The sequence below is a fragment of the Lepisma saccharinum genome, chromosome 22 (assembly GCF_977018435.1).
Source record: "Lepisma saccharinum chromosome 22, izLepSacc3.1, whole genome shotgun sequence".
Classification (NCBI taxonomy): domain Eukaryota; kingdom Metazoa; phylum Arthropoda; class Insecta; order Zygentoma; family Lepismatidae; genus Lepisma; species Lepisma saccharinum.
This window is the reverse complement of record NC_139250.1, coordinates 30727662-30739220: the sequence shown is the minus strand read 5'-3', so window position 1 is coordinate 30739220 and position 11559 is coordinate 30727662.

The window sequence follows — 11559 nt, the reverse complement described above, 5'->3', positions numbered from 1 at the left end:
AGGTATCTGATACATAACACCCTTGGCCTTCATCGTAGGTTTATTATATACATATTCTGGGATTACATAGCTTAATTAAGTGGTTTAAATTTAAGTCGTAACACTTATTGCTGGGCCAGTTTATCTAGTCTGTTACAACCCCCACGCCAGTTTTTGTTTGGTGTTCATAGCTATGGTGGTCCCTAATGCTGCTATTTTTTCACCCAAAGAAGCATCTCTGCTTACAAATCTACCGAATGCAGCCTCTTCTAATTTTTTGTCTGCCACATGTCGCTTGTCAAGATCGGTATGTGTGTTGTATGCTATATCATGGTCTCTACAAGCGGCGTCTAGGGGATTAACACCAGGGTCCCCTCTGTTTAGTCTATGGTCTAGTTTGGTACCGGAATCACAATACTGCTAGCCTAGTATGTGTAGCTCAAATGGCAGCTTGTTTATGACGTCATTAACCAGCCCCCGACCCTCAGAGATATTCCAAAATTTAGGCGGTAGAGTATTAATAATTTTTATAAGATATCCAATCCCCTTAGTTTCGTTGACTATAAAATTAGACAATTTGGTGGCTATCATATCCTTAATTCCGACTTTTTCGTTCTAAAAGTTGTGGTTACCGGCATTTTCTTGGCCAGCTATGACGAGCAGCCTATCTATTAGTTTTCTTACATCGTCAACGCAGACAAATTCTTTAGGCAGGATGTTGTAATGTTTGATTCCGCTACCTGTCTTAATTTGTGTGCATATGGGCTTGATTAAGTTATTGTATTTTGCTCCACTGCTAGACTTGACTCTTTTTTGTGTAGGGTCGTTGTTTTGATACAGGGCATCCGATTTTATTAGTATTTCTTTGTAGTGCTCATAGTCTTGAGCTGTATAGTCGTCAGGCCGTTTACGAGTCATCAGTTCCCACAATGCAGGTGTTCCAGGATACTTAACAAAAGCGCCTCGTTCTCCAAGATGAGATTCTGAATATACAATCAGATCATCGCCCATAAACGTAACTCTAAAATTGCCAATTTTATGTATGATGCTACCGTCACGCTCTGTGTCAGCATATAAACCAAAGACCTCGTCTTTGTTGTCTTTAGGTGTGCTTAAATATTTTTGAGCAAGAATGCCCAATTCAATATGATCCTGACTAGCTTCGATTCTTTGAGGACGAACAGGGCTAGGTGTATGAATACTAGAAAGGGTGGATAATCTAATATGTTCCGAGCAGCTACCGGCACAAGCTCTGTGATCAAATTTTGATTTTGCTCTGTAACAGTTTTGATATTTTTACCCAGTTCACTAATAGCATCAATAATAGGCCGTTCTGTGCGCTTGTGTTGTTCATAAAAACCTCGGTTCTCTGATTTCCATCCCTTGAATCGTTTTACAAGATAGTCTCTTAATTTAAGATCGTCAACGATTGGTCGTTTCATGGCTGTTTATATACGTCTCTACGTCTAGAAAATCATTGATTTTACTCCTATATTTACCACTATTGGGTTTCCTTGTCATATCGATTGTGACAAACCCGTAGCTGTCCTTGTTCCAGCACCTACCACAAAACTTAGAAAAATCGTTGTAGCTTAAGTCTGCACCTACATGCTCGTCATGTATGTGTTTGAGGTTAGTATGATCTTGACGAAACGCACATATGAAATTGCTGTTGTCTCGTAGCAGCTGTTTCGGCATTTTAGAAAAGGTCTGCGCCAGGTGAAGCAATCTATCTCTTTGTGCCGCCCCTGTGTAAAAAAATTTCGAACCTCGTTTTGATTATCTAATATAATGTCATCAAACACAACAACAGAGTTATCGAGACAGTCATCGAGTGGCTAAATATCTGATTCAAAAGTGGCTATATCCAGTCCATTGTATAGCTTCATCAGCTGCTGATATTTTAATTGTTCTAAGCTCTTAGAAAACAAGTAAAAGAGCCTGTTTTTCCAGTCTAACCAGTTAGGTGCCAGTAAAAAATTATCAACCAGTAGCGTAGTCTATACCGCAACCCGACGGCCCAACAATAAGACAACGAATATTATCAGGTAGCAGATTGCCATTTTTCTTAGTCTGCTGTTCGGGCTCTGGTAGTCGCTTTATAACATCCCAGGTGTTCATAGTATCACGTTGTCTCTTTGATCCAGCTGTTTTCCGGACGACCTAGCCATTTGACCAGTAGCTTGTTGCCTTTTTCGCGGAAGACTTCTTCTATGAGATATATGTCAGGCTGTTTAGTTTTGCTACGTTCTTCTTCATAGAATCGGCCCTTGAGGATTTCGTTGTGATGGTCTTTTATTATATAAGTGTTACGGGTCCCAGGTTTAACTTGAACCACTGTAAATAATTCAGTGCTCCAGTTTCTAGTAAAGCCTCTTTTGAATATGTGTTTATATTTACTAATCCTCACTTGATCACCTACCTTGTATTTAGGTCTTCTGGTTGTTGGCTGATATCTCGGATAGTAAACAGTGTTGATCAATTGCTGCTCGTCAGATTTGGTTACGTCAGATGGCTTCTTATTAATTGTGGTGTGGACCGAGTTGTTATACTGATCTAGAAGTTCTGGTATCATAGCAACCCATTTATAATTACCTTGAAGCGTAAATTGCTTATACATATGACTTTTTAGGGTCCTGTTGAATCTTTCTACAATAGAGGCTTTGAGATCGCTGTAACTTCAGTAATGTCGTATTGACTGGCTCTTAACAAATTGTTGAAACACCAAATTATAGAATTCTTTACCGTTATCTGTTTGTAGATAGCGCGGTAATCTGCTACTCTGATTGATGATTGTCCTAAAAGCTTCTGTAACACATGCTCCAGTCTTGGATTTGAGCGGCACAGCCCAGGCATATTTCGAAAATGTATCTATGACAGTAAGTAGATATTTGTAGCCCTTGTTGATCTTGTCTATGTTTTTCAGCTGTCCACTTGCCATCTCAACCAAGTCAGCCTGCCACAAATCGTCTATGCCTTTTGTAACCACTGGCAGTCGCTTATAGTTACGTCTGGCTGGTCTGGGTAGCTCGTCAACTATGGTTTGTCTAGACATAGTACGTAAACAAGAATATTGCAACTATGGGGTGTTCAGCAGCTGATACTACAGGATTTTCTAAATACAGCTTATCCCCTATTTGTATGTCAAATTCCAAAGAACCATCATCTTCAGCATATTCTGTTTCTAGTGTATCGGGGTCTGTAAAATCCTCTAACTCCACACTGGTGATTTTTGGTATGTTGTCAGCATTGGCTATTGATAAGGTAGGGTACTGGTGGGCCTGTGGTTGTAACCAGTATTTGATCTTGACCGGTCTGAGAGTGCCCCTTACGAAGAACTGGTAATAACATTGTGCAGGGGACAACATATACAGTTTGCCACCTGGTGTAAACGGTGATTCGTATTCTTTGTTGGGAACACTGTACAATTCAAGGATTACTGTGTGCTTAGGATTATCGATTAGGCCAGTTATTTATTTTTCTGCTGTAAGCAATCTATTTATTACAGATTCAAGATGCTCGTTGATAGTCCTAACAATCTCGTCGTGGCCTGGTTTGATTCTTATGTCCACATCAAGTTTTTTGTATTGTTGCACAATCTCTTGAAGCTACGTGGCAAAAACGGACAGAGCATTTGCTTGGTTGGATTCCATGGTCCCTAGCTGTTGCTTGATGTTGGCTACAATTTGCTGTAGATTTTCAACAACAGCCAATTTTGAACTTTGGGCTGTAAGATCATGGACTTGTTTTCTGATATCTTCAAACAGGGCATGCAGTTCGTTAATATGCTGATTGGTTGGAAGAGTAGCCACTGTCTGAGTAAGCTGTTTGATCTCTGTCTGAATATTCTTTATGTCTTCAGATTTCAATATACGATGTACGTCTCTTTTAATATTTTTAAGTTCCTGTGATGTAGGCAGATTGGCCACCGTATTCTGCAGAGACTCAAAGGCCAATTTTACATCATTGAATTCACTAGCGTCAGCCACACTACGCATAGCATCTTGGAGCAGGGTTATGTCTGCCTGAGTAGGTGTCGATTGTTGTAAAGTTTCAAGCTTTGTTTGAATATCATCGATCAAGTGATGAAAATGTGATAGCTCAGATTCGGTATTAAGATTTTCAAGTTTGGTGATCTGTTGCTGAACACTGGCAAGAGCGTCTTCGATACCAGGTAAACGGGACTCCAGAGTTTCTTGTACATTTGTCAGATCGTTGCGTACTGCTGCTATGGTACCCTCAAGATGGCTTATGGTACCCTGAATTTTGCCACAATTCTCGTATGTCTCTAGTTGTAGCTTGATGTTGGCAACACTACGAGTAATAGCACTCAGAGCATCCGAAGATGGTAGGTTGTTCATAAAATTTTCTAGTGTATCGATTTTTCTTTCACCTCGGCTATGGCATTGTTTAAGGGGTCCAGATTAGGTATCTGTAGTGATTGAATCTGTTCTTTTAAATTAGAAATCACTAGATCAAAATCATCTTGGGACTTTATGCTTTTGACAATTGTTTGGAGCTGTGTCTGGACACTACCAATCTGCTCTTCTAGTTGCTGTTTTAGTTGCTCAGAGTTGGTGGACTGAGTCTTAAATTTGGCTTGAAGAGCTGCTATGGCCTCCTCTAAACTCTGAAAATTATCTAGTGTAGCCAAGTCTGTGTATTTCTGAAGCAGCAATTTAAGTTCTGAGTCTATTTAGAAAGAGGGTCCATGCATTGTGATTGTAAATTGGTAATCTCAAGTTGAAGACTGGCATTAAGTGTGGTTTGTAGAGCTTGTAAATCGCTTCTTAATTTTTTTACTCTGACGTCAAGCATCAGAATCTCGTTGCTGTGATCTTCGCGCCTTGTATGGCCAAATACATAGTTAGGCATTGTGTTTTTTAGCGGTTATTTATTATAGAGTATCTGATTCTTAATTCTATAAAAAGAGGTATAAGCTTGTCGTAGTGTCCCAGGACCTCAATATATAAACAGTCACCGGCAGAGACGGTATATACAGTGCCAGAAACTATGTTTGAGTGCTTAATTCTGTAAATATTTCTGCCTACTGAAACCTTGACATTGCCCTCGGGGGTTGTAATAAATTGTAATTGACAACCTACAGGTAACTGGTAGTGGTTTAAGTTATTGTTAAATATGTACAATGTTTTACCTGTATTAACATCAACATCTGTAAGTATGCTATTCAGATGAATAATTAACAAACCACTTAGTTTAGATAGCATAGACTGTATATCAGGAGAGGGTGCTGGTGTTGGCAGGTCCATAATAGCCTTGTTTTTGAAACCAAATAAGTTCATTGGCATGTTTATTTAATGCTAACCATGCTCTGTGATTGGGCATTGATTGCCACTTATCAAATCGCAATGACCCCATGGTAGAGTATGTATGCTACATGATAAAACACATCTCTTATCGTCATGTGGGTCTAGAGCAACCTTTCTTCCAATATTTGTGGTCAACAAGTAATCGATACTCTGGATTCTGCATTCTGATGTTCTGATTGTGCTACATGATTTGAGACAATCTTCGTAATCTTCAAATCTGAGCTCTTTGTCTACAGTTACTCTACAAACGCCCTTGGCTTTTTTAGTAACAGCACCACTGGATGTTTCAAAGCTGTACATCTTGGCCCTTAACCCAGCAACTGCTACAATAACATCGCCAAGTGTCTCGTCTTTTAACTTGCCAGGCACATTTTTGTTGTGTGGTTGAATATTCAGATGGCCAGGCAATTCGCTAGTATCGAAATAGTCAAGCATGCAGGGTCTGCTATATCTTCATAGACATCTTCTGTCTGAATATCAAGGATAAAGCTATCCGTGTCCATATACATCAGTTTTACACGATCACCATAAAAAGGCTTAAGCACATCGTAATATAGCTCCAGCATGTGCAATTTGGCCAATTCTAATATTACAGCCCCTACATGAATAGGCTTATCAAACTTGATCTTTGTTTTATTCATGTTAAAAAGCGCCAGATTATCGTCATAAATTCTTCTGTAATTGAAGTTGGGCTTTGCTACCAATTTTTTGCTCTGGCTGGGGCCAGTAACCAACTTGACATCAGTATGTTTTCTGACATTTTCTATGGTCTTACCATACACCGAATTGACCATCAATTTGAACAAGGTCTTATCAAATTGGGTTACCACACGTGTTCGAAGCTCGGTATTTGTATCAATATATGGCTTCAACCATCTTGAGTGCCTGAACCTTAAGACTTTGCCAACCTTGGTCACTTTAACACCATGACGCATCAGGAACTGGAGGTTCTTGTAGTATATGCCATAACCCTGTTTTGGCTCTAGAGTCAACATCAGCTTCTTCTGTTTAGAGTCAGGTGGACACTTGACCTCAGCAATTGGCGGCAGATCAGAAAACTGGCTGTGCAAATTATCAGGAATTACCAGATCGACCTCTAAGAACAGGCCATAGTCACTGTCATCAAAATCTTGAAGATCCTCAATGTTGAAATCTTCGACCCACTCAAGCCCTGCATATGGCAGTTTTTTCATCATGGCATAACCATATAGGCTGTTGGCATCCACATAAAATATATAGTTTGATGGTTGTGCAGGATCATAATCAGGAACATACTTGTTGTTGGCTTTGGTAAATCTTTGAGAACATTGTACTATGCCCCCTCGTATAGATTGTTTGATGAACAGATACATGTCCTGGTTCTGGATCAGATCCAATTTTATTTTAGTGTTTAGAAACATCGCAGACCATTCTAGGCCTGGAGCACTGTAAAAATAGACCGGGTCAAGGTAATAATTTTGTATTGAGGATGCTCTAAATGCCTCAAGTACATCGGCCAAGAGCGTCACATCGAGTGTCAAATAGTATTTATGATAATTACGAAGATTCTGACAATTTCAGTTGGTCCACGTCAACTGGGCATGGCAATAATCATCATCACTAATTCCTGATGCTCTGAGCTTGCTGTAGAACGCTTCTTGCGGTGGCAGAGCACACTCGTCAAATTTAGAAGAATCAGTAACATAATCGTATGGATATACACCCTTACGCCTAAGCAATTTCAGGTCCAAATTTGGAAACGTGTCAGACGTAATTTTGAATTGGGCATCAGATAATTGACTGGCCAGAGTGGCAAGGCTAGCCGACAGAAATCTATAAGAATCTAGAAACCTTAGGTATATGGGCCTGCCATTAACACTGATTATTTTGCTAATAGCTATATATTTTTCGTAATTTTCTGCTAAAATATTTAAATCCTGCTTGTCAAACCCTTCGTATCTGATCAGATGATGAAAATTATAATTCGATGCACCGTGGCAAAATATCGGGACAAATTTTGGTCTCTGGATCTTAATATTACAGCTACTACACAAAGCCTGTTTATATCGACCGTCCGTATGGCGATGATGACGCACCTTGATATTTGTATCCGAAAATTCAGAATTGCATACCGGGCATTTTTCTGTACTGTTAAAATCTTCGATTTGATCCTCTGTTAAAGGTAGCATAGGTTCTGATTTTAATAATATATCATGGGCTATGCGACGGCACTCATTTTCTATTTTACGTGAAAATTTTTTAACAGCATCTGGTCCCATGTATGAGTGTGGTTTGCTAACAACACCATCCTCTACAACTATATAACAAAAACTAGAATGTTCATGTAGCTGATACGGTGTACTTGAAGACTCTTCGGGATCTGGGCTGCAGAAAGCAAACGGTTTGAGATTTGATTCAAAATCACGAACTATATACGCTGGGTGCTCCAACAAGGCTTCGAATTTTTTGAATTCGGCATTTTTGTTTGGTTTAGGCATAACCATATGAACAGGTTTATGGTTGGCACAGTATTTTTTATGTTCGACCAACTTATTTTGAGCAATTTCGATATTCTTTTTACGAACGCCATTTACCATTTTTGACCATCAAAGACAGTCAAACATCTTCGACACAACTTGTATATTCTATTGGATTTGAGTAGTTGTTTTCTGACTAAAGCCTGAAGATTGCATATCAGAGTGTAGTGATATGTACCATCCCCCTCCATTAAGAGCAGATCAATCGAGACAGCAGAGTCATCATCAAGGTTGCTGATTCTAAGAGGCTCTATTAAGCAATCGCCACGACTAGCAGAACAAATAAACACATTAATAGATAAAGGCATACCATTGCTATCTTTGGCCCTTTTTTTCAAATTTATCGATATTCTTGACAGACATCGGATATTCTAAGCCATCCATAGCATCATCAAAATCATGTTCGTGCTGTTTATAATGACTTATTCGCTCTGAATGATCTAAAACTGGAAACAAAGCAGCCAAAATAGACCACAAAAAGCATTCCTGGTCGGTATTTTCTACGTTAACCACGGCTTTTTTGTTTTTGATATTGTCAGATAAAGTCAGATAAGAAGAACCTTGTAGAGGTCTGAATTCAGAAATATTAACATAGAGCTTGTGTGGGGATCCGCAAAGACTCCAACCCGATTCCTTAGCAGCAAACTCAGAATGTTTGATAAGCAATTGGTCTATCAACCTGCTTAGTATCTCGTCTAAGTTTGTATTTGAGTATATGGCTACAGTTTCTTTTATGGGGGGTATGTAAATTTTGTGCCGTTTGGTTTCTTATATTCAGTATACAATTTAAGAGATAGCTTATAAGAGCCATTTTGTGCATTTAAAATAGCTAGCGTATCAGGATTTTTACTGTTCAAAAAATTCTTATTATCACATCTTGGCTCTCATACGAAACTGTAATCCCTTAGTTGACCGTCAAAACTACTATGAATAGGTGCATTGCGTGGTCGCTTTGCCGGTCTAGTATTATCGGATATAACAAGCTTTCTTTTTAGACCAGATGTAGATGGCTGTGGGGGCAATGTTGATGCCTGTGCAGAACAAGAGCCTATATGTCTATTGAAGTAAGCCTTGCAAAATTTTCTATGGCATTTTGGGCATATTTTAGTGGGCATTTTGCGTTTTTCTGGATCACAATTACATTGGTGCTTAGCCCAATTAGGGCTGGATACATTCTTATCGCATTGATTACAATATTTTTGATTTGGCATTTTTGGTTTTGGTATTTATATATAATTTTTTGGGGCTCAAATCAAAAACTATATACTGAATAAAAATATCAGTTGGGTTCAGCAGTGTGCTTTGTAGCTAATAAGATTACACTTTACAGAGTATTACACTAAAAGCAATAAGCTCATATGAGCATCTTGGCTTAGTTTTAAGTGTAGCCAAAACAATACCAAGAGGGCTATATTTTTTACGATCCTATGGGCAACAATCTGACAGACGCAGCTTTTGTAAGTGTAGCCAAATCAATCTGAGGGGGGTCATACTTTTTACAGGCAATCCCCGAGGGCTTTTTACTAAAGTCTTGGATTAGACAGGTAGCACACTGTAGCCAATAAGCTTATATAAGCATCTTGACCTAGTTTTAAGTATAGCCAAAACCAGTCTGAGGGGGTCATACTTTTTATGTCCCAGTAATAGCATCAATTATACTACTTTCACTTTATGTAGAAATTTTCAGCGAGAACTGTAGGCTCGACCAGGACTCGAACCCTGGTCTCTGGCATACCGTGCCACAGAGCTACCGAGCCGGCCTGGCTTCGCCTGATTTTTCGCTGTCGCTGTTTTACCTGCGTGGAATCGTCTCTGCCTGTGCTACCGCAACGGGATCTGTTGCCTTTGAAACACAGTAGACTTCGGTTCATTTCACTTTGTTCGTTACAAAGTTATAGTGAATTTATGTGTGGAAAGAACTTTTGAAAAACCCGGTATAATCTTAGTTATGTAACTGCCATATTAGGAAGAAGCATTCACAGTATACTCACCGCACAGTTCCTCCCCTTCGTCGCTATTGTCTCCACAGTCGTCCTGCTGATCACAGCGCCAATCCAGTGGGATGCATCGTCCATTATTCTCGCACTTGAACTCTGTCTCTCGGGAGCATCTTGTCTTAACTGTGAACAAACATTTGTAGGCGTTATCAGAGATCTTGTAAATGGGCACTGGATCAAGAGATGGCGCTGACGGCGACTAAACGTGTGCCTTCTCTTTTGTTTCCTTAAGTTGATTAGTCTTTCATGAGTACATCATCACAGGTAGGGGAATATGAAAAATGGTTTGCTACCTAAATTATTGCTCATTCAGTTTTGCGTCAGCGTGGTACTTCAAAATGGAAGTTTTTGTAACAAAATATCATTGATGAGAAAGTTTTAGAGACCATACACACTGTGTAACGTTGGCAGGAGAAATTACGGTCCTAGAACCGTCAATTTTCACTGCGATCCAACTACCTTAAATAATAATGACTGTGACAGTTTTTAAAATATTAAAGTTTATTACATAGTTACTTTAATGCAATTTTAACGATCCAGTTTTTAAAAGTATGTTTTTGGTACATGCTACTGTAATTTATAATCGCTATCTACACTTATTCATGATAAAAAAAATGAATTTTAATAAAAAACGGTTCCGTCTCATATTTATATTATTAACAGACAGACTGTTAGATTTTAACGGTAGAATATTGTAGAATTTACGGTAACTTCTAACCAATGGCGGCGCTTAGGGGGTCGTGGGGGGCAGTTGCTCTCCCACTTGTTGCTACTTTTGATCAGAATTGTTAAAGGTTCAGCAACCCATAAATTCTAATGGGTTCTATTGGGACCGGAACCTTTTTTCTCGCACAATTTAAATTCGGTCCATCTTGCGTATTGTTTCATTGAAAAAAGTTCCTGGACCGTATTTAAATTGATGCGGGAAAAAAGTTCCTGGACCGAATTTAAATTCTTCCGGAAAAAGGTTCCTAAACCGTATTTAAATTGATCTGTAAAAAGGTTCCTGGACCGAATTGAAATGCTTTAAACAGTGATGTACGGTGACGTCGACACTTGGGGTAGAAGTCAGTGGTGTGCTCGAAGGGGGGGTTGGTGTGGGTCACATCCCTCACCCCTTTAGGGCCCAGTATTCCTAAAATAAAAGAAGAATGTCAATAACAGGAAAAGATTGCAAAATTATGAATGAGTACTAAAAAAAGTACACGTAACCCCCACCCACATAAAAAACGATTTGATTTGACACTAAGCCAGAGATCCTGGGTTCGAATCTCGGCTTGGCAATGGGTATTCTTTGCGTGTGTCCCTTATCAATTTTATCGTACCAAAAGTGGCGGAAAAGCGAAGTAAAATAAACCAAATCAAGCAATCAATCAATGATTTGATTTCATATTTATTACTTAGCGTTGCTTTTTTGTCACATTTGGTTAATTGCAAAGATGATGCGATAAAATTAATGAATGAACGAACACAAAGAACACCCATGCCAAGGTCGGGGTTCGAACCCGGAACTCCTGGTATAGTAGCGCGCTGTGATAACCACTCGTCACGGTTGGTTGATTTGGTGTTTTAAGTACACTTTGTGCACAGAAACAAAACAGGTAACAAAACACAACACTCTTTTTTGTACCACCATTAAGCCTTGTTTCCATGATATGAAAAAATTTCAATATGCTGACCAAGGCAGAAATTTATTTTATTATAAAATATAAATTAAACGTAACGTTTCAACCTTCT